The 21006-nt window shown below is 30.1% G+C and overlaps 1 protein-coding gene across 1 annotated transcript in view; it reads right to left on the reverse strand.

Moving 5' to 3' along the window:
* LOC119667792 (sodium- and chloride-dependent GABA transporter 1-like) overlaps positions 1-21006 on the reverse strand; it is a 347748-nt gene that overhangs the window by 320610 nt on the left and 6132 nt on the right. The gene's annotated exons all lie outside the window — the stretch shown is intronic.

The following is a 21006-nucleotide window of genomic DNA, read 5'->3' on the forward strand; positions in this document are numbered from 1 at the left end:
TGAAAATCACACATATCACACTCAATCGAAATTCTAAACTATTACTCGATAATAAACTGCTTACATACAAAACTGTACTAAAACCTATATGGAGTTATGGAGTCCAATTTAGGGGTATGGCGGCAGACACAAACCTGGCAATAATCCAGCGATTCCAATCTAAAACACTACGAATAATCACAAACTCAGCTTGGTATATAACGAATGAACAGCTGCATAATTAATTACATGTTCAAAGAATCGAAGAAGAAATATCTCGTATTACAAAGAATTTCGCTCATCACATATATATGGACCCATGCACCAAAATCCGCTGGTCACAAGGCTAAGAAGAAAAACTTCAAGAGACCTTTTAGATATGTAGGTGACATATTTCTATTTTTTTGTGTTTTTTTAGATTGTAATAAATATTACGATTTATATTAATAAATATTACCCATTGTCATTCATACCTGACAAATTTTAATAAAATAAATGGATTAAAAAAAATAAAAGAAGTCAAGTCAGGGTAATGTTTGGTAATTTTTTCAATATATGTTGTTTGGCCCATCATGAATACATTTAAGAGACATTTAAATAAATAATTCGTTAAAAATACGATTCTTCTTAAAGAACAATTGGAATATTTTATAAAATGATAGTATTTCATTACATGCCGTGACTATGCCAAAGTGGATAACAAAAACTCCATAAATAATGTTGATCTACTTTACTTGTATCGTTGTATGGAGATAGTATTTTTTAAAAATTTTTGGACTAGTATTTTTGTGAAACACTTTGTATTATAAAAACGATTTTTTAATATTTTAACTGCTAAGCGCCATGCTTGATAGTAGTAGATATCAATTTGATGTTATTTTATGTAATTAATATTTATTAATAATAATGCTTTATGCACCGTCAAACCGAACGTCGTCGGAATGGTGTGCCCGATGCCCTAACATTAATATGTAGTATACGGACTAAAATACCCCCTCTTCAGAGAGACTTATTTCCCCTCGAAACCGCTTTCACATTACTTCGAGGAGAGTCTCTTTTATGTTAGCATTTCAAGCCACACTCTCTTGATTTTCAATCTCCGTCTAGACCAACACTTTTACCGCATTTTCTTAGAGTCAACTCTATTTATTATATTTCTTATTCTAGTTTCTAGTTCTCCTTTCTAGATCTAATTTCTTCTTTTTGAGAACTTGAATTACATATGACTCTATCGTTCGCCAACTCTCTGGGCTTACTTTTATCTCTTCCATTATATTTTCGGGATTTATAGGTCCAATCTGCGTTATTATCTCTTCTCTATTTGTGAGCCACCTTTTACAGTAAAAGAAGGTGTACTGTGCATCTCCATTGCCATAAATCCATTTCGGGCAAATTTATTTTTCCCATGCGGTACAGGTACTTACAAAAGTATCCATGTCCGGTCAGCATCTGAGTGAGATAGTAATTTGTGTCTCCCGATTTCCGTTAGAGCCAAGTGATTATATTTGGTATCAATCTAGCTGTCCAGCTACCTTGCGTGATATTGTTCCATCTTTGTTACCACATTGCGATGGTTTGGTCCTGATCTTTTCTTGCCATTTATTGAGTATAGTGTCGTTTGTTGTTTGTTGTTTTTTAAGAAAATACAAATTGACAAATGTTTGAAATTTAAAAAACAAAACTTTAGTGCAGCGTTGGCTTGTTTAGTTAAAATGTGCGAAATCATTGCTTCATATTTGTTAGGTTCAAACTTTTAAACCTGTTATTTGTAGTCCAATATATTATATTTAGACTAATAAAACCAATAAATATTTTTAAACATCACTCATGATGGCTATTGATATAATAAATTTAATTGACTAAACAAAAATTTTTGTTGTTTTTTAACTATAATTTACCCCATTCTATTTAAATTTATTATTATTGGAACAAGATCTGCCTCTCTCTCGCATACTAATCATTCATTCAGTGCGAATATGCTGCGATAATAGTTTTAAGTGTTGGATCGCTAAAAAAAAAAAATTATTGTAGAAAACTTATTCACATAAATTTAAAAAAAAATAGCTTCAAAACTTGAAAATAAAAATTTAACTCTAACAAAAGCGTTCTATTTATATTTATTTGAAGCGAGATAAACAACATTAAGAGCATTGTAAATATAAAACACATTAGCAATTTTTTTGTTGCAATAAAAATTTTTATTAAGTATCAGCGCCGTTAAATGTTAATACTTTTGCATTTTGTTTTTATCTGAAACAATTGGGCTAATACGTACTTCTCCACCTTGGTATTTATTCACGCTTATTATAATCCCATTAGGTCTTTGGGTCATATGTGTAACATTACGGCCACGCCTTCTTTTTCAATAGCAACATTTAGTCAAAGTACCGCATATTAAGTACAAATTGTATATTTTCATATTTCAATATTTTCACATATTCATATTTCAGTTATTTCCAAGCTCTAATATTAGTTTCTCAATATATGATCTGAAAGTAATTAAAATAATTTTTCAATATTTAAGTACGAGTAATTTAATTTATTATAAATTACAAGTAAAAGTCAAAGCTTCGGTTTTGTTTTCATTAAGTGGCTTATTATGTATTATTGTGTTAGTTCGCGAATTAATTAGAGCTGAAAGTCGGTATTATATACGTATATTAAATGTAGTAAACTCATTAAATCAAATAGAAAATAATTACAAATAACACATAATAATGAGATGAAAAATACCACAAAACACCCAAAGACACATGCTCTGGGCTCTGGCAGAGCAATTGTCGGCGGACTATGTAATCGGACTGTAATAAATGTTGGTAAATGCATTGTGGCTACAATGATTTTTATTTAACAATTATTTATTTATCGTACCAAGAAGAGTTGAAAATGTTTTCAATGAAAGTAAAATTTGTTTAAAATGTTTATTCAAATTCAAAGAAAAATAAATGAAAGTAAATATCTCGGAAAATGCAATAAAAGTTAATTAAGCTGCTAATAGCTGCATCCGCGACGAGCAGCGACTGGCTTACACCACGTATCGTATATTGTAGCATTGAAAATCGTCAATTAAATCTTTTCAAATTTATCGATGCAATTTTACTAACCTAATTTTGTGTTTGCTTTTTCGATTTTTCGCTTTATTTATTTATTTTTTTTTTTTTAAGTATCGCAAATTTATAACAAATTGACAAGTTTATTACGTAATTTGAATGAAGTACGAAGATACAACGCCCGATATTTTTTCGTATTCACAACTCAGCTCACAATTGGATCAATTACAATATGTACTGATTCAATTGATTAACAAATATTTACTTTTACTCGGTTGACGATTTTTATTTATTTACAATATTTATTTTGATTCAACGGTTGAATAAATTTAATTAACTTTAACGTTCATTGATTTTGTTTATTTATTTATTTTGCATAAAAATATATGCTACTTAACGCTATAGTGCTATATTGACCTTATCAATTTGAACATTTCGAAAGATTTCATTGCAATTTTGACAGATTTTTAATTTTAGAAGAAAAGTAAGAATGTGCGATGTTTTGTGTTTGTTATTGATTTTGAATAGTAATAAGTGCTTTCCATTCCACACAAATTGGCTCATTATATTTGGAAAGTAGAGAAGTTTTATTAAGCACTAGAAATTAGGTCTAAGATATGTTACTTTTAATAAATCAATCTATATTAAGAGAACATAACAAATTTAATTCGACACTTTTTGGTATAGTTCGATACATTAATAATCTATAGACATATAACAGAAAGCTAAAAGTGATGTTAAAACCAACGCATAAAAAATAAATATATATATAGAGTATTTACCGGTTTTGTGAGTTATTATGATTAGAGACTTCTTCCACTTGGTAACCATAACTAATTATGGCATTAAAGGGTATACTTTCCTATACTATACTAAGAATTGTGAGCGTTTTACATAATGGATGGGTGTTTATCGTTCTCTAGTTCTTGATTTGCAATAAAAAGTTTCAGTAAAGAAGTACAGTAAAGTAACAACAAAATATATTTTAAAAAAACCGGTTTAAATTATTTTTTAGGTACGAACATTGTTGTTCTTCAGTGGCATTCTTTAATAAAATGGACTATATGAAGTCTTTTTTTAATTGTGTTTAAAAGGTCAGTAGTTATCAATATATTAAATACTGATAGATATAGCAAGATATGTTTGAAAGATTAAACAAGATTTATATCTCATATAATGAGCTTTGAATGGTTTAATTCGATTAACGATCTCATGGATTGTTATCAATTACTGTGTCTACATTATGTTCAACTGGCCTTCTAGACCATAGCGCATCTTCAATATCAAAATTGATGGATCAAAAAATTCAATAAATAGATCACTTTGTTTGGGTATTGTTAGAAATATGATAAGTTCATTTATAAAAAGTCTCTGTATTTATAATTGAATTGTTAATTTAAGTCAGGTTATACCGGCGCTCCCTAGGGATCCACTTAGGTTTATTGGCTCATTGTGTTACCGTACATAAAAGAAAACTCAGGATTTAAAACCACCTACAACCTTTGGTTAAGTTCAAAATGCTGTGGGAGGTCATTGTAATTGAGCAAGACCCTCAAGAGAGAGGACTTCTAAAGTGTTGAGTCGGCGCTGTGCATGAGCTGGGTAAAGACAGAGCAGATGAGAGGCACTCTCATCGTCTTTCCCACAGCTGCGACCGGTATGAATGAAAGGGAGATTCAATCTTTTATCATGGTTTCCTAGTTTTCAGTGACCTGCAAGTAAACCTAACATAAGACCGATATCTCTACGAGGCTACTCGGTGAGAATATTGGATTTCCTTTTAGTGAAAAGTGGTCAGATGCATACAGTTGCCTATATATCGTTGAGTATTCCCATCTTTTATTAAAAATTTCAGCACAGAAAGAACTCAGTAACAATTTGAACTATTATTAACCAGTGCTTCTCAAGTGTTTTTATGTCGCGGCTCACTTAAAGTTTTATGTAAAAGCATTGTTCCCCGTACATAACATATTTGTTGTTTAGGTACGTTTATGCAAGAAAGGTTTGGAAATATTAGCAAATCAACCGAATATTTATTCATCGAATGACGATGAGCTGTATTCTTCGCAATAAACAATCTCTTTATTTTGCGTATCCAGCGTACATATGTCATACATTAAATATATACATAGTATAAATACTAGTATAAATACTATATAACGTTATTTTTATTTGTTTTACGAAATTTATTACTAAATAACAGATTTTATTATACTTTGCATTTAAAGTAAAAGAAGATCCTGTGTAGTATAGTCTAGGTAAAGCTGACGACATTAGGCCATAGCTTTAAATAAATAATGTATATTGTATTGATAATTATTGTATGTTTTAAATTATTAATAAAGTATACTACTACTACTATTACTTTTTAACTACTACTTATTAACTACTACTTATTAACTACAATTTATTAACTACTACTTATTCTTATGATTCAAATGTAATTAATTTATTTTATTTTTTAAAAATAGTTTTTTAAAACTAGCATATTATGATATTATATATGATATTATATATTATATATTATATTATATATAATATGCATAGATATTATATATTATATACATAAAAATGATTTCACATGCATTGTAAATATGCTTTCTTCAACATTCTCGCTTTCCACCTACGTGAAGGAAATTTAGTTTTAGCTTAAGCTAACATACGTTGTCGTCTTTATTAAGCTTAATATGCATTTTTAAACTAAATTCGTGTTAATTTGGCGTGTTTTAGTAATTTCAGGTTTATTCAACTTTCAGTCATTAACTTGGCAAAACCAAAAAAATTATACTTTTCTATGCTTTTAATTTTCTTGGAAGCAACAAAAGAATAAAAACAACCTAAATATTTAATAAAACTCAAAAGAACACATTTCATACTCACTTAATTCAGTCTTGGACTTGACAGTGGCACTTCTGGTTACACATGAGCGAATTTCTTGTTGATGGTGCCATAGTCAGTGTTTTATTAAATTTATTTCGTTCAGTTCCAGTGAACAGAAAAACTATATTCATATCTTCGGATGTATTTACATACACTTGCATTCATAATAATTCCAACGCAAACTGGTGCATTACTTGTGCTCCTAGCCGGAGACTACTTTGTACCCTAGCATTTAAATGTAAATTCGTTATTTTTTCAGGTGCATCACCTTCTTTAAATTGTGTAATTTGATTCGTTTTTTCTTGGCTGCAAATACATCACGAATAATTGGTTAACACTCCGTTGAATAGGATAGTGGCTGGGGTTAATGGAATATTCTTATAAGTCTTGTAAGTGAGGAAACATAGACATATGAAAAAAATAAAATAGGGAATAGGTTTTGTTACCATTTCCTTTATTATGTCTGGTAAATATAATTCTTTTGTGATATTTAAATTATTTATGATAAATATTTAATAAGTAAATTCTTTAAAAAAGATTCACTTACTATTTTTAACTACTCGTATACCATAGTCTAATACAAGATGTCTTGAAGTAGATGATCAGAAGTAGAAGTTACAAATGATGTTTAATTAATTTTACAAGTTAAAATGTGAATAAAACAGAATTTTAAATAAATTTTTTTAATATCTTATTTTATATTATTATTAATTTATTATTATATGTATTATTTGACTACAAATACCCAAAAACTGTTAGTTAATAAGACTGCATTGCTTTTTATTAATTACTCTTTGATTGCCTTCGACCCATATTATACTTCCGATTAAATACTGATTTTTGATTATAAATTTTATTTATTGTAAATGTATTATTTCTGTCCATGTTTGAATTTGTATATTATTCAAGATAACATATTCTAATTTAAAATCACAAAGGTCGACTTAAACCACCTATTATTTATAGTTTATAGTTCATATATAGTTTTATAGTTTATAGTCTCTTGTTTTTGGAGTGCTTATACTTATAAATATATAAATAATAAAGAAGCAACAAAAATCTAATGCAAAAAATCTTTGGGAGATAATTTAAAAGTAACAATAAGAAATATCATTATAATGTCAGAACTAATGTAACATTCCATTAATATTCTAGTTAAATGGTGCATAATCAGTGTACTTACTTTCTATGAGTAGTTGAAAAATATATATGAAAAAATATATAAGTAATGTAATATATAAGAGGCAATAGGCTAAAAATGGAACTGTAAACTTAATCAAGTCTTTTATCTCGATCGTCAAACCATTTGTACTTTACCGCGTTAGTATATGGCGAGCATCGTTTAAAATAAAATGTACAGAACAATAATGTTATATCGAATCCAAAAAATAACTTGTCTTTAAATTATGAAATCATCAAGTATCATAATTATAATCACAAGTATTATAATTTTGCTTATACATAATTAATAATTAATAAAAACTCCAGAAAAATGTGCTAACATAAAAGTCAAGTACGGCTTTGAGTCAATTGGTTAAGAAGCGCTGACTCTGAGCTTCAAATTTGGCAGGACACGAGTTCGATTTCTGGTACCTCCAGTCTCAAAAAATTATTTACATGTCCAATATTTGTTAGTTTTATCAAATAAGCATCGAAAACTCTTGGCAGATAAGGTGCCATTGCTTTGTCTCTACATAAATTATAGAACAATAACTTCGAAATTGTGTCTATATATTTATAAAAAACTTAAATATGCAGGATTAAGGATCTATGCTATGTATAATCGATGAATTTAGCTCGCAGTGCATTTTGGTCTCTAATAATACAAATAATAAGAGAGGCTAAGATTCAACTGGGATCTTTGCACCATTAATGATGATACAAATATTAATACTACAAATATTAAATGCGGATTATTTTAAGTTAACTTCCTGAAATGCCTTATATACTTTAACTGATATTCTTTTAATCGACTTATCACCTTTTGACTGTGCTGCTAAAGCAACAATCAGAAAAGGAAATTATACTGAGGACGCTCTACCATTCTTACGGCATACACTGATATATCATAAGAGTGTGACTATGATATAAGTCAACTAAATCTGACAGAATATTTAGATACTCGTAACATACTCTATATTGAAAAGAGAGAAGTGACAAATAAGTTTTTTATTTTAATAAATAGCGAACTATAAACCAATGCATTGTTATACAAAATAATCAAATTATATAACTATTATTGATATTCAGATGTCTGAGTTGGTGAATCAGCACCTTTACTCTATTTTATCTGTGGACAATTTTAAGTCACACTAAATACGGGGCTTTACGGGGCTTTATAATATGATGGATCTGATATCTTTGTATCTGCCTGTGTTTATCAAATTTCGCTGTAATTTTAGGATACTGAGAGTTGGATTATTGTGACTGTCAATTGTATTGAACAGTTTCAGAGCACGATCTTTAATGTATTTTTCAACTGAATCCACTCTCACTAAATACCGCTTAAATAAATAATAAAATATATGTAAATATCTATTAAAATTATTTTTATGGCATCAGTGACGAACTGGGACCAGCCAATTAAGGCAATATCTAGTATCTAGCCAAACAAATTAATTAAACCCATTAAAATCTGATTTAATTCAAAAGTAAAATGCCCATTTAAACAAAGGCATTTAATTTGTCTGACACTGAAAATAGTTTTTTAATTATGAGAACTGAAAGTAAAAAGATGACAAATGGACATCCTAAAACAATTGTCGTTTGTTTGTTTGTTTGTTTATGAAAACATATACCGCGGCGACTGTTTGTTGAATGCACTTTGTGACAAGGTAAACATTTACTTGACAGACATCTGTAATATTTAGCGACGTAGCCATAGATAATATTTTTATTTGCGTTGTGAAAATATGAAGCGCAAGTGGAGAGCGTATCTTTGCGTATCTTCGGGCACAAGTTTGTTTGTTGTTATTGTTTTCTTTCTGGAAGATAAGACTTTTATCAGCAGATATCATTGGCGCAATAGCAATCACAGTGTGTAATAACATTTTAAACAATTTCAAATATTTCAATTCCAGTGCCTCACTTGTTATCCGTAAGTAATTGCGTTTGCTTCTCTAAGATGTTTGAGTGAAACATCTAATATGTATCTGAAAATGAAATAAAAATGAATAAAACAATATTTAAAATATACAAAAACTTTGAGTAGTGACGTGAATTATTAAGAAAAGTAAAAGTGGTGACAGTTATAAATAGTGAGTTTTTTATATTAATAATTTAGTGCAGCTGGATTAAAAGACTTGTGTTATCAATGTAAAAAACAAGTCGATAAATATACAATTAATATTTAAAAAGTATAAAAATAAAAAATATATAAAAATAAAAAATATATAAAAATAAAAAAATATAAAAAAAGTTTATAATCAAGTTTATAAAAATAAAGTGATCGGTTAAAAGTTCATATTAGTATAAATTTAGACGGCACGTATTAATGCGAACACCAAAACACACTCGTAGGCAACTATTGTCTTATGTAATACCATTAACATTGTCAGGCTTCTTTTTGCAACGATTTAGATTTCCAGATAAAATTAAGTAATTTCGATAAGTTATCTCTGCTAGGCTAGTGAGACTTTCTAGCATTTCTTGACTTTCTTGAATCCTAAAGCATGAGGTTTCTAGGTATTAGATGCCACTTCTCGTGTACAGTTTGACAGAGATTACAGTTTTTCAAATAAAGTTAAGGAGTTCCTATAAGTGTACTTTCGTTATCTCTACCAGGCCAGTGAGACAAATGGTTTCTACGCATTAACAACCATAGTTGTACAGTTTGACAGAGATTGCAGTTTTCCAGATAAAGTTAAGGAATTCTGATAAGTGCACTTTCGTTATCTCTACCAGGCAAGTGAAAAAACGGGTTCCTAGGCACTGGAAGCCATTTCGTATGTAGTGTTTGAAAGAGATTGCAGTTTTCCAGATAAAGTTAAGGTATTCTGATAAGTGCACTTTCGTTATCTCCGCCAGGCTCGTGAGACAACAGGTTTCTACGCATTAGTAGCCATTTCTCGTGTACAGTTTGACAAAGATTGTAGTTTTCCAGATAAAGTTAAGAAATTCCGATGAGTGTACTTTCGTTATCTCCGCCAGATTAGTGAGACAACAGGTTTCTAGGCATTAGCAGCCACTTCTCGTGTACGATTGACAGAGATTGCAGTTTTCCAGATAAAGTTAAGAAATTCTGATAAGTGCACTTTCGTTACCTCTACCAGGCCAGTAAAAAAACGGGTTCCTAGGCATTGGAAGCCATTTCGTATGTAGTGTTTGACAGAGATTGCAGTTTTCCTGATAAAATTAAGGAATTCCGAAAAGTGCACTTTCGTTATCTTTTCCAGGCCAGTGAAAAAAGGAGTTCCTGGGCATTAAAACCCATTTCGTATGTAGTGTTTGGCAGAGATTGCATTTTTTCGAACAGACAAAGAAAGCGATTAATAAAGTTTACTATGTTTGTAAAGTGAAGATTTAATTAATCCAATGGTACAATATAAGTTAATGAAGTTGAATATTTCTAAATATGTAACGATATTAGTACCGATGTCATATTGTTTTAATATTATAATTATACCTGAGAGAGTTTTCCAATAGCAATCAAAGAAAATCGCTGTCAAAAGTGAACAATATGAAAAGAGTTGATAATTTATGAAATTGATTTATTGAAAATTCTTATAACTGAAATTGCTTGACGGCAAGATATTCAGTACACTTTTTTTGTAGTCAGTGTGAAACCATTAGAGAAGAAAAGGGCATTTAACATAAATTTTACTGTCTTAACGGTAGCTGAAAATAAGAATTATGTAGTTAACTTATATTTTAAAGTATGGCATGTTTTTTTTCAAATAAGAAATTTGGTACTAAACCTGCTGTTTAATTTATTACATACTCAATTTATGATTTACAATATGCAACTCCAGTTTTAACAATATTTCAATGTTCAATGTTGCAAACTTTAGTTCAAAATATTTCTGTTAAGATTTACGATATGCAACTTGCACTGAACTCAATTGTTAATTATTTAATTTAAGTAAAAAAAAAAATTTAAAGATTTTTTTATAAAATTAATTATAAAATATTTAGTTTAAATATTTTATTTATTATAATTTATTTGCACTGTTATGTCTCCTTATTTAAATGTTACGTTTCTCTCTTTTTTACCAGGAATGATAATGTTTAAGTAATAGAAGAAATCTTTGTGTCTTTTTATTATAGACACATATATATATTATTTATATCTTCATTATCTTATATTTTCAGATATTCACAGGCTTACAGAATTATTTTTTTACTATTTAAAGCTCCAACAATGCTCAGAATTGAATCCTAAAGCATTACTCCATCCGAACTTTTACTTTCACACACTGTCTCCTAGTTTCAAAGAAAAAAATCATGTACATATAACAAATATATGTGAAAAGTATATGTGATATATAATAGCACTATAGCATTTAATATATATTTAATGTTTAGGAAACTATATAAAGTCCAATGAACAATAAGTAAATTATTGACTATGGCAACAGCCAGATATGTTTAATTAATATAACATTTTTGTTCTCAACCATATAACGCGCAGTGGCAGAAGATGCGTTTTAGAAATGTTTTGTCTAAATCTCTTTATTTAAAAAAAATATATACTTAAATTTTATTCTTTATATCAAGTATGTGGCCTGGTCTATTGTAATGGTTTTCTAAAAATATAGCAAAACCTTGAGATTTAACTGCGTATATAACATGTCTTTATCGTCATGACCAGAAAGATTGCAAGATTAATGAAACCATTAAGAACTCTACAGTCTGCATAACAATGCCCGTTAACGCTACAAAAAGTATACAGTGCCATATCTTGAAATTTAAATAGAAATTATACTCTTAGCTAATGACATTAGATATATAATTGTTTTTACAATTAATTTAGAAAACCACGAATGTTTTATTGTCTCATTTTGGAATTACTTATAATTCTGTTGGAGAGTAGTTTTTGAGCGAGAAATTGATAAAGATTTTTTCACTGCTCTCTTTTCAAGTCGATTTTGTCCCACTAGAAATATTTTCTCATTTCAAAGTATAGTATGTACAAAATAATGAATTATGAAAGGCCAAGACTTAAAGCTGAACTGATTAAATCAATCAAACTCTGTATTTTATTGGGTCATTTAGCATGCATGCATTATGGAGATATATACATTTTTAAAGTGTTTATATATGTTATAGGTTGTGGTTTTTAATAATATACTTCCATTTGATAGACTACTTTATTAACTAAAAATTGTGTTTTTTCTTATTAAGTTTCATAAAAGTTCTTATAAAATGTGTTCTGTAGTATCTTAGTCATACTAAACTTATTATTTGTTTTATCTTATTGACTTAAGCTGTTCTACATTGAAAACACTTGTTCACTGTAAATATTATCATTAAAATATTCATTTTATATCTGTTTAAGTAATAATATTAACATTGTTTTGAGCAAAAGTTATTATGATCTACTTGAATTAAGTTCTTTTGTGAAATTCCAAAAATCTTAATATTATATAGCTTTTTTGATATTCATTAGTAAAAAAGTAAGTAAGTACATATGTCATAGGTATGTTATGTAAAATGACATGGAAACTCTTTGATTAAACTCCTTGATTATAATTATAATCAATTATAATTTAAAACTTAATAAGAGATGAATTTAAGAAATCAAGAATTTGTACACTTCTGTAAGCAAGTTGGTTCATAGTTATCATTAAACCCCATTGTGATTTTATTGAGACACTTCTTACAGATATTGGTCTTATTGCGGGTTTTCCGAGATCAAGAAACTACGCTATATTTTGGTTTTTAACTAAATTTTGTGGCAAAGAAAAACTGACTTAATTGACTTGCAAAAACTACTTTCTGACAGAATGGAACATATGTGGTTTATGGTTTCTTAAATTAGTTTTAAAAATAATTAAGTATATGATGAAATCAGTTGACATTGTAATTCCAATTTTAATTTCCATTGAGAGCGTTTTACCCTATTGAGTCACTGATATTCTGAATGATCTGTGATTTTAAGTGCCACATTACGTAAACAATCTGGCACGTAATTTTATAGCTTTACTGGCATGTAATGTAGACAGTTAAATCCCAATTGTTTATTGTATACAATTACTGAACACCCATTGTAGTCTTTATTCAAGTGCACTGTTTTAGTCACTTATGTCAAATATAACTAAATATTCCTTCAATGACAATGGCAATTGTTATACGTGTGATAAGAAGGAAAGTGATTTAGATCTGATGAATCACTATCGGTTAGAAAATTGTGATAGGAAAATAAACATTTTCATGAAAAAGTCTTGCTTCCATTGTAAGGAGCACGAAAAAAATATTTCACATTCCTTTTATTATACTTTTCATGCTTAGTGTTAACTAAATATGTTGAGGATTTATTTTCTAGAGGTTGTTAGTAAGTTTAAAGGCATCTCTTAAAAAAGAATAATACTTTCAATACTTTCAAGAGTTGTAATGTGTTGTAAGTGATTTTTAGCGCTGTCCAAAGCACGGCCCGCGGCTAATGTTTATAAATTAATAAAACTAAATTTAAAATTATAATCGTATTTTTTTTTGTCGCAAATAACTATGAACGTATGTATTTGTTTCTGCGGCCCCTTAATCTGTACAGTAATTGGTATTGACCCGCGATTGTATCTGGTTTGGTTAGCCCTACTCTAAACCGTTTTAAAAACTGGTTTTGATTATAGATGTGTTCTCATAAGAAAATTAAGAGAAGTAAATAGACCTTAAACGTTTAAAAATCTGGTAATCAATAGTTAGTGTTATTTCTTTTGTATTTTACTAGAAGACACTGTAAGAACCTTAAGCCTTCTTTTTTCAATTTTTATTTAATATATCACTTAAAATATCATTAAAAAATATCTATAAAATATCTATTCATGCTTATTTCTACTAAAGTTCAGTTAATCATTGCTTTTGGTTTTAGGCTTTGATTCTTAAGCCAAAACATATTCTTCTATACAAAAACAACTGGATACAAAGTTTAAAATTGTGATAAAAATAAATTGTCGATTAATTCTGATAAAATTAGTGAGTGAATCATTAGTGATTAAAAATATAAATACCAGCTTTAATATTAGAACATTCATTTGCATTAAAACAACTTGGCTCAAGAAATTGATTTCATCACAATTTTTATTTTATTTGTTCTTTTCAGTTGGCTGTGGCCGCATGAAGCTGACGACAGTGCTGAGTAACTTGGAAAATATAGTGGTGAAGTTAAGTTACAGTAAATATAAGTTCTGAAGTGAAAAGTACTATGAATTCGACTCGGAAATCAAGAACCAGTGATCAACCGAACGACGATTATTATAATTTAAAAAAACAAACAAATTTGCCGCCTGCGCCGAACAATAAACAAACAGTAGCGCCAGTACCACCGACACCGCCAATGGAGCCGATGCGTTTACGTAGTGACTCCACAGCTACAAGTGTTTATGTAATCGGTGGCAACAATGTACATGCTAGTAATCCACCAACTATGGAACGCAAACAGCTGAATCGACAGTCATGGATAAATATGCGTCAGAAAGTTGAAGATGCCCTGCCTGTAACATCCTCACCACAAACGACTCGCAGTTATGTGTCTACAGTAGATACTGGTTTTAATGGTGGAGGAAGCGGTAGTGGCAGTGGCGGTGGAGGAGGTGGCATAAATAGTCGTGGTGGTACAGTTAGCGGACGTACTACAGCAGCTTCGGGGCGCATTAGTGGTGCCACAACCATAAGCGGCAGTAATAATACACTTAATGATATAATTTCCGACTATCACAGCCATGAAGCTGGCAGCAGTGATTATCAATTTGCTGAAACTACAACCTCACCAACGAAAAATTTATCCGGCAGTGGCAGTTTTAATTTGGCAAACGGAAGCACAGTAAAACTGCTATCAACAAATGACGATGAATCAAATCAGCAGGTGAGTGAGTGCCTATGAAGTTAATAAATTAATTTGAAGCTTGTTATGTTGATGGGCTTAAAAATTAAAAATTAAATTTGTTTATAGTGTCAAAACTTATTTCTTATATTGATATTTTTTTGTTTTTGCATATTTGTCAATTTCAAAAAATTTTCTGGTTTCTCGATCAACTTTTACCTTTAAGGCGTGTTCTTCCAAAATATGCAAATTAAAACGCGCTCGTTTGTTATATTAAATTAACTTTGGTTTTTTCTCAATAATAATTTTTTTTTATTTGTTTCCAATAAAGTATTTTTTGCAAATTTAAATTAAATTTAACTGGAATTTAGTGACGAACCACAAAAATGTATTTGCATTAATGTGAACCATGCAAGGTGAAAGAATGTGAATCTATGAACAAATACAAAGTATCTCGAAAGTGATAAGATAATGGCCGCTTGTTACAGTTACATTGGCATTAGTCTTTTGTAAATGTTTTCGTTTGACTCATGAATTTACACAAATCAGATAAATTCCTTTCACATGCATAATTTTATTAGAGATAATTTTTTTCGTTATAATTATTTTAATCGCTTAAATATTTATTAAATTAGTTTCACTTTGCCATTTTAAAAAAGATTAAACTATTTTTATTTCGCTTTATTTTGTTTTGTAATAAAAAATGCTAAAGCACCGTTTGTAAAGATTTCATTTGTAGAAAATCACAAAATCCGTACAACAATTAGTCATTCATTAAATTTAAGTTATGAACAATACCGAAAGGTTAATGCTTTCAACTTCAATGTTGATGCACTCATAAAATTATAAACGCCACTGCAGATACAAAAGCAAAAATATTTTTCATATGCGCTATGGCAGTCTCTGGTTGCTTGAAGTGATATTATCTCAAAAACGAGTACACATCACAAATGACTTAAAATGTCTAATGCGTTGCGGTACAAAATGATTTCAATTCAATTTTTCTTTTGGAAAATTCAATTGCATTGCATCTGAAGTGAAGTATAATTAAATAAACTTAAATACTTTGTGCAATTATCATTTGTAGCTACGAGTATTCAATATATTTTTTCAGTTTTTTACAGTGTTTTGAGTGCACTTTAAATTTAGTAATAATTTTATAATAATTGTTATTATATTATTTGTTGTTTTTGGACAAGTAATATTTTTTATGAGATTTAATAAATATATTTCTTCGAGGCAAGTAATGGTTCACAAAACGAACTTAAAGTTTATTTAGAACGTTTAATGGAGAGCTGCAAAATTATAATAATATTGTATTATATTTATTTTTTCTCCTTAACGTAGTGGTAATAAGTATAGCATAGGTTTGGTTTAAAACTCATATTAGAAATGCAGAAACATTGATATGTCTCATGAGCGCTAAACTTTCTACGTAGAGTAGAAAGCACCTCGCAATAGTAACGTTTGGCTTATCACAATATACTTATCACGTTACCATGACAGAAGAACTCTCTAACATTCTCAATTAAATCTTATAGTTACGGTTGCCATTTGAAAATTCAGAAAGGTACCAAAATTGGTTCAGAAAGGTACCTGTAAAAAATTTTTTTTTCTATTGCCTTCTAATAAGAAAATACAATATATATAAAATGTATAGAAGATATAGAACAGTATAAGTTTAAGTATTTTTACTAAATAAATACATAAACTTGAGGCCCTATGCTCCACTGAGAGATGAGGATAAGAGAGATAGAGATAAATACATAAAATTGAGGCCCTATGCTCCACTGAGAGACGAGGGTAAGAGAAAGAGAGGGAGAAGAGAGAGAGAGAGGGAGAAGAGAGAGAGAGAGGGAGAAGAGAGAGAGAGAGAGGGAGAAGAGAGAGAGAGAGGGAGAAGAGAGCGGGGAAAAGACGAGACGGGAGAAGAGACGAGAGAGCAGAGGGAAGAAACGAGAGAGAGACGAAGAGAGAGAGCAACGAGCAGAGAGAGAAAGAGGCCGAGAAGAGGAGACGGTGGAGAGGGAAGAGAGAGAGAAGAGCCGACGAGAGACCTGAGAGGGAAGCAGATGAGAGAGACAGCATAGGAGAGAGCGACGTCAAGGACGAGAGAGAAGAGGAGAGAGAGAAAGACGTCGAGAGGCAGAGCAGAAGCAGAGAGAGAGCAGAAGGAGAGAGAGAGAGAAAAAGAGATAGGAGAGAAGACGGAGAGAGGAAGAAGAGAGAGAGAGAGAAGAGAGAGAGAGAAGAGAGAGAGAGAAGAGAGAGAGAGAAGAGAGAGAGAAGAGAGAGAGAAGAGAGAGAGAAGAGAGAGAGAAGAGAGAGAAAAGAGAGAGAGAAAAGAGAGAGAGAAAAGAGAGAGAGAAGAGAGAGAGAGAGAAGAGAGAGAGAAGAGAAAGAGAAAAGAGAAAGAGAGAAGAGTGAGAGAAGAGAGAGAAGAGAGAGAGAAGAGAAAGAGAGAAGAGAGAGATAGAGAGATATAGAGAGAGAGACAGAGAGAGATAGAGAGATATAGAAAGAGAGACAGATAGAGAGAGAGACAGATAGAGAGAGACAGATAGAGAGAGACAGATAGAGAGAGAGAGACAGATAGAGAGAGAGACAGAATACATAAAATTAAATTAGTTTCATAGTACACAGTTGCATATATAAATAAATTTAATTAGATTATATAATAATATGTACAATAAAGTTCGCGTTTCAAAAAAGTACCATTTTCTAAAAACGAGTACCACAGAATCATACGGAAAAGAAAGTACCAATTTTCGTACTAAAGTACCACATGTGTTAATCATACATATAGGTTGCCATCGGTTATATCTCTACACAGAGTAGAAAGCACGTCACGACTATAATATGTGCAGGAATATCGCTTACATTACTTCCATAACTACTTAACACATGACCAGGGTAGCAAAATTTTTCGACATTCTCAAATATAACTACCATAATAAGTTGCCAGTGGTAATACTAGGTGCGTTTTTATTTGTAATGCGCAAAAATTTGGTTTATTAGGTTAATTCTGTGATCGAGCGCTTTAACATTTTCAAATCGCTGTAAGAGCTTACCTAACTACTTCCGTTATGTGAGTCATAAAACATATATCACTTGTTTGATTTAAGTTAAAAAGAATGACCGTTCCTGTATATTATTGCTACATTGTTGTTTATTGTAAGAATAATTATAAATTAAAATGTTAAAAGTACAAAACTTTGAAGAGCATTGCTAGAAATCAAAAATTTTTAATTAGTATACCAACCTTTGATTTTTATTTTAATGGTTTTCGAATATGTCATTGCTTTTAAGAATCTCTTTTATACCTGACCGTTGAATATTAAGAAAAGTACGCATAACAGTGGCAATATCGATTCTAACAAAAGTTCAGCAATAATTACTAGAGTGTTATTATATCAGATGTTTGAGCGCTGTGGCATAAAATGGTTTTCTCACGATACACTCATGAATTTAGTGTAGATGTAATGATGACAGTAAGAAATTTTCAAGTCCTACTGATTTCAATTTCTGCTCACATTTGATTTCCATACACCATACTTCTTGACATAATATTTGGGTTCCACTTTTTAATGCTTTCAGTAAACCTTTTAGTTCTGTGACCAAGAAAGAGCTGGTGCTGATACTTGCACTAGGGGCACAAGATTTGTCGGGTATGAGTGTTGTACATTATGTTTACCATTGAACCCTGTGAAGACTTTCAGAGAAGAAAGTGTGTCCTATCTATTTGCAATCGGATGCAGATTTGACTTAGAGTAAGGCATTTGATGGATGCAAAAGCTCCATACAGATTGTTTTGGCGCAAAGTTTTTTGTCCTGCTATGTTATGTGTTTTCAAAATTAGTTTTCACTTTTTCCGTGAACTTTCATATTTGACGGTGTATTGTGTTGTACTCAATGCATATGATTTTGCAATTTTATGGATCGTTAAATTTAATTAGCTTCGATCAAGGTCGTGGCACCAGTATATACTTTTTTTTCAGGTCTCTTTTTTTATTTAAATTCTTAGTCCCACAGTATAATCGGCTCCAGTTTAAATTTGCCTTGCCTTTGTTGATGCAAATATTTCTTAATCGTGTGAAGTTAAAACTCACGTCTCTTAGTGACAGGCTTTCGTTGAACTTATGATGGTGTACATGCATGTATCAATGTTTATGTTCCTAAAGAACCCAGTTTAAACAACTCACGTGTTCTGGTAACAGGCTTTCATTGAACTTGCGCTGGTATACTTGCCTTTATTAATGCAAATATTTCTAAGCCGACCACAGTTTAAACTCACGCCACCTAGTGACAGGTTTTCGTTGAGCTTATGCTGGTATACTTGTCTGTGTCAATGTTTATGTTCCTAATAGACCAAAGTTTAAACAACTCACGTCTTCTGGGGACAGGTTTTCGTTGAAGCTTATGTTGGTATACTTGCATGTGTCAATATATAAGTTCGTAACCGAAGGTATTTTAAACTTACGTGTTCTGGTGACAGGCTTTTGTTGAACTTGCGCTGATATTAACTCACGATGTATTAGTTCTCAAATTTTTCGACATTAAGTTGGAATTGTAGTTTCTTTAAATGAAAATTATTTGATTTGGAACGAGATAACGAGAACGAGATCATGGAGATAACTCTTGGTCTTATTTATAGTGTACACAGTTTAAGTATTCTAAATATTTTATCCCTTATTTGTAGTGTCTTTTTAAGGTTTTTAAGCAATTTAAGTGTTACTAATATAGTTTTCAAACTAATTTCCATTTTAAATCTAATCAGTATTTCTGCATTTTAAGTTTTTTTGTGTCTCTAAATGCATAACTAATAAAAACAGTTGTTCTGTAACAGTTCATCAAATTTTTAAATTAAACAATCATAGTTTCTCATCACATAGATTGAAAAATATAGTTTGAACCACAAATATTTAAAATCTTGCACTTGTAAAAAATTGAAAAAAATTTTCTAATTATATTGAAATATTTTTATTTTACGAGTAGTCCAAGTAACAGTTTTCAGTACTTAATGAAATATTTTTCTAGTAATTACAAAAACCAGTAGAGGGGCTACTGTTTTTTTAACAGTTCTGCCAAACGTGTTAAGAACTGCGTTGCGAATGCAAATGAGTTTAATTAACGGCCATTGCAATAAATTTCAGAAAACAGCAAACAGAAAAAATTAAAATTCTTTCAAATTAATTTAGAATTGACGCAGTTGCAATTAAAATTGCAGCATTCATTTCAGCAGCTTTGGTTTCTGCGGTTGTACTCGCGGCGATGCTCGTGCGCAAAAATCTTATTAAACTTATTAGATAAAATTGTTGAGAAAACATTAGAAATATAATCATTTAAATTTATTATCATTCGGTTGCATTCTAATGCATATTTTATTGCGCTTGATTGCTTTGAAGTATCTGAAATCAACGAAATTGCACTTTACGGATGAAATTTGAGCTTCAATATTTTGCAGTTTGGCGTGTGAGTTTTGCCAACCTCACCGCGATCGTCTCTTTTGTTTAGACGACGCAGTTTCATTTTCACACAATAAATTTTACGGAAATATTTTTTCTTTTTTTTAGTAAATATTAATTATTAAATATTATTTGTTTACTATTATGAGCACAAGCAAGGCGACATTTTGTTTAGGTTTTGTATCTTTAAATCTTTCGCACTTAAATCCGGTAAAATGTGTTAATTTGTTTTCGCTTCAGTTTTTGCACTTTCCCATGTGTCAATCGCGAATTTTGCAAATTCAGAAAAATATTTTTTAATGTCTTTATTGTATTTAAAATTTTTTTTTTAAATTTTTACAACTTCTTTCGACTTAAAATTAACTTGTTATTAGCAATACCAAAACTAATTTTTTTTAAATTACTTCATTTTATCTCCATTTGTTTTTGCATAATTTTCACAATGTCAATGCTTTCAAGTGCTTTTAGCGAATTTTGCTATCATTTCTATTACGCAAAGCAATTATCATGTAAATTACTGAAAATTCAAGAGCACTTGCATTTGTATCTAACAATGACTTGTAGTAACAATTTAAATAAATTCGTTATAATCTATTGTACAATTTTCTATTTTCAACTTTATTATGGAAATGATCAGTTGATAACTTAATAATAA

This window comes from Teleopsis dalmanni, chromosome 1 (assembly GCF_002237135.1).
Source record: "Teleopsis dalmanni isolate 2A chromosome 1, ASM223713v2, whole genome shotgun sequence".
NCBI classification, from domain to species: Eukaryota; Metazoa; Arthropoda; class Insecta; order Diptera; family Diopsidae; genus Teleopsis; species Teleopsis dalmanni.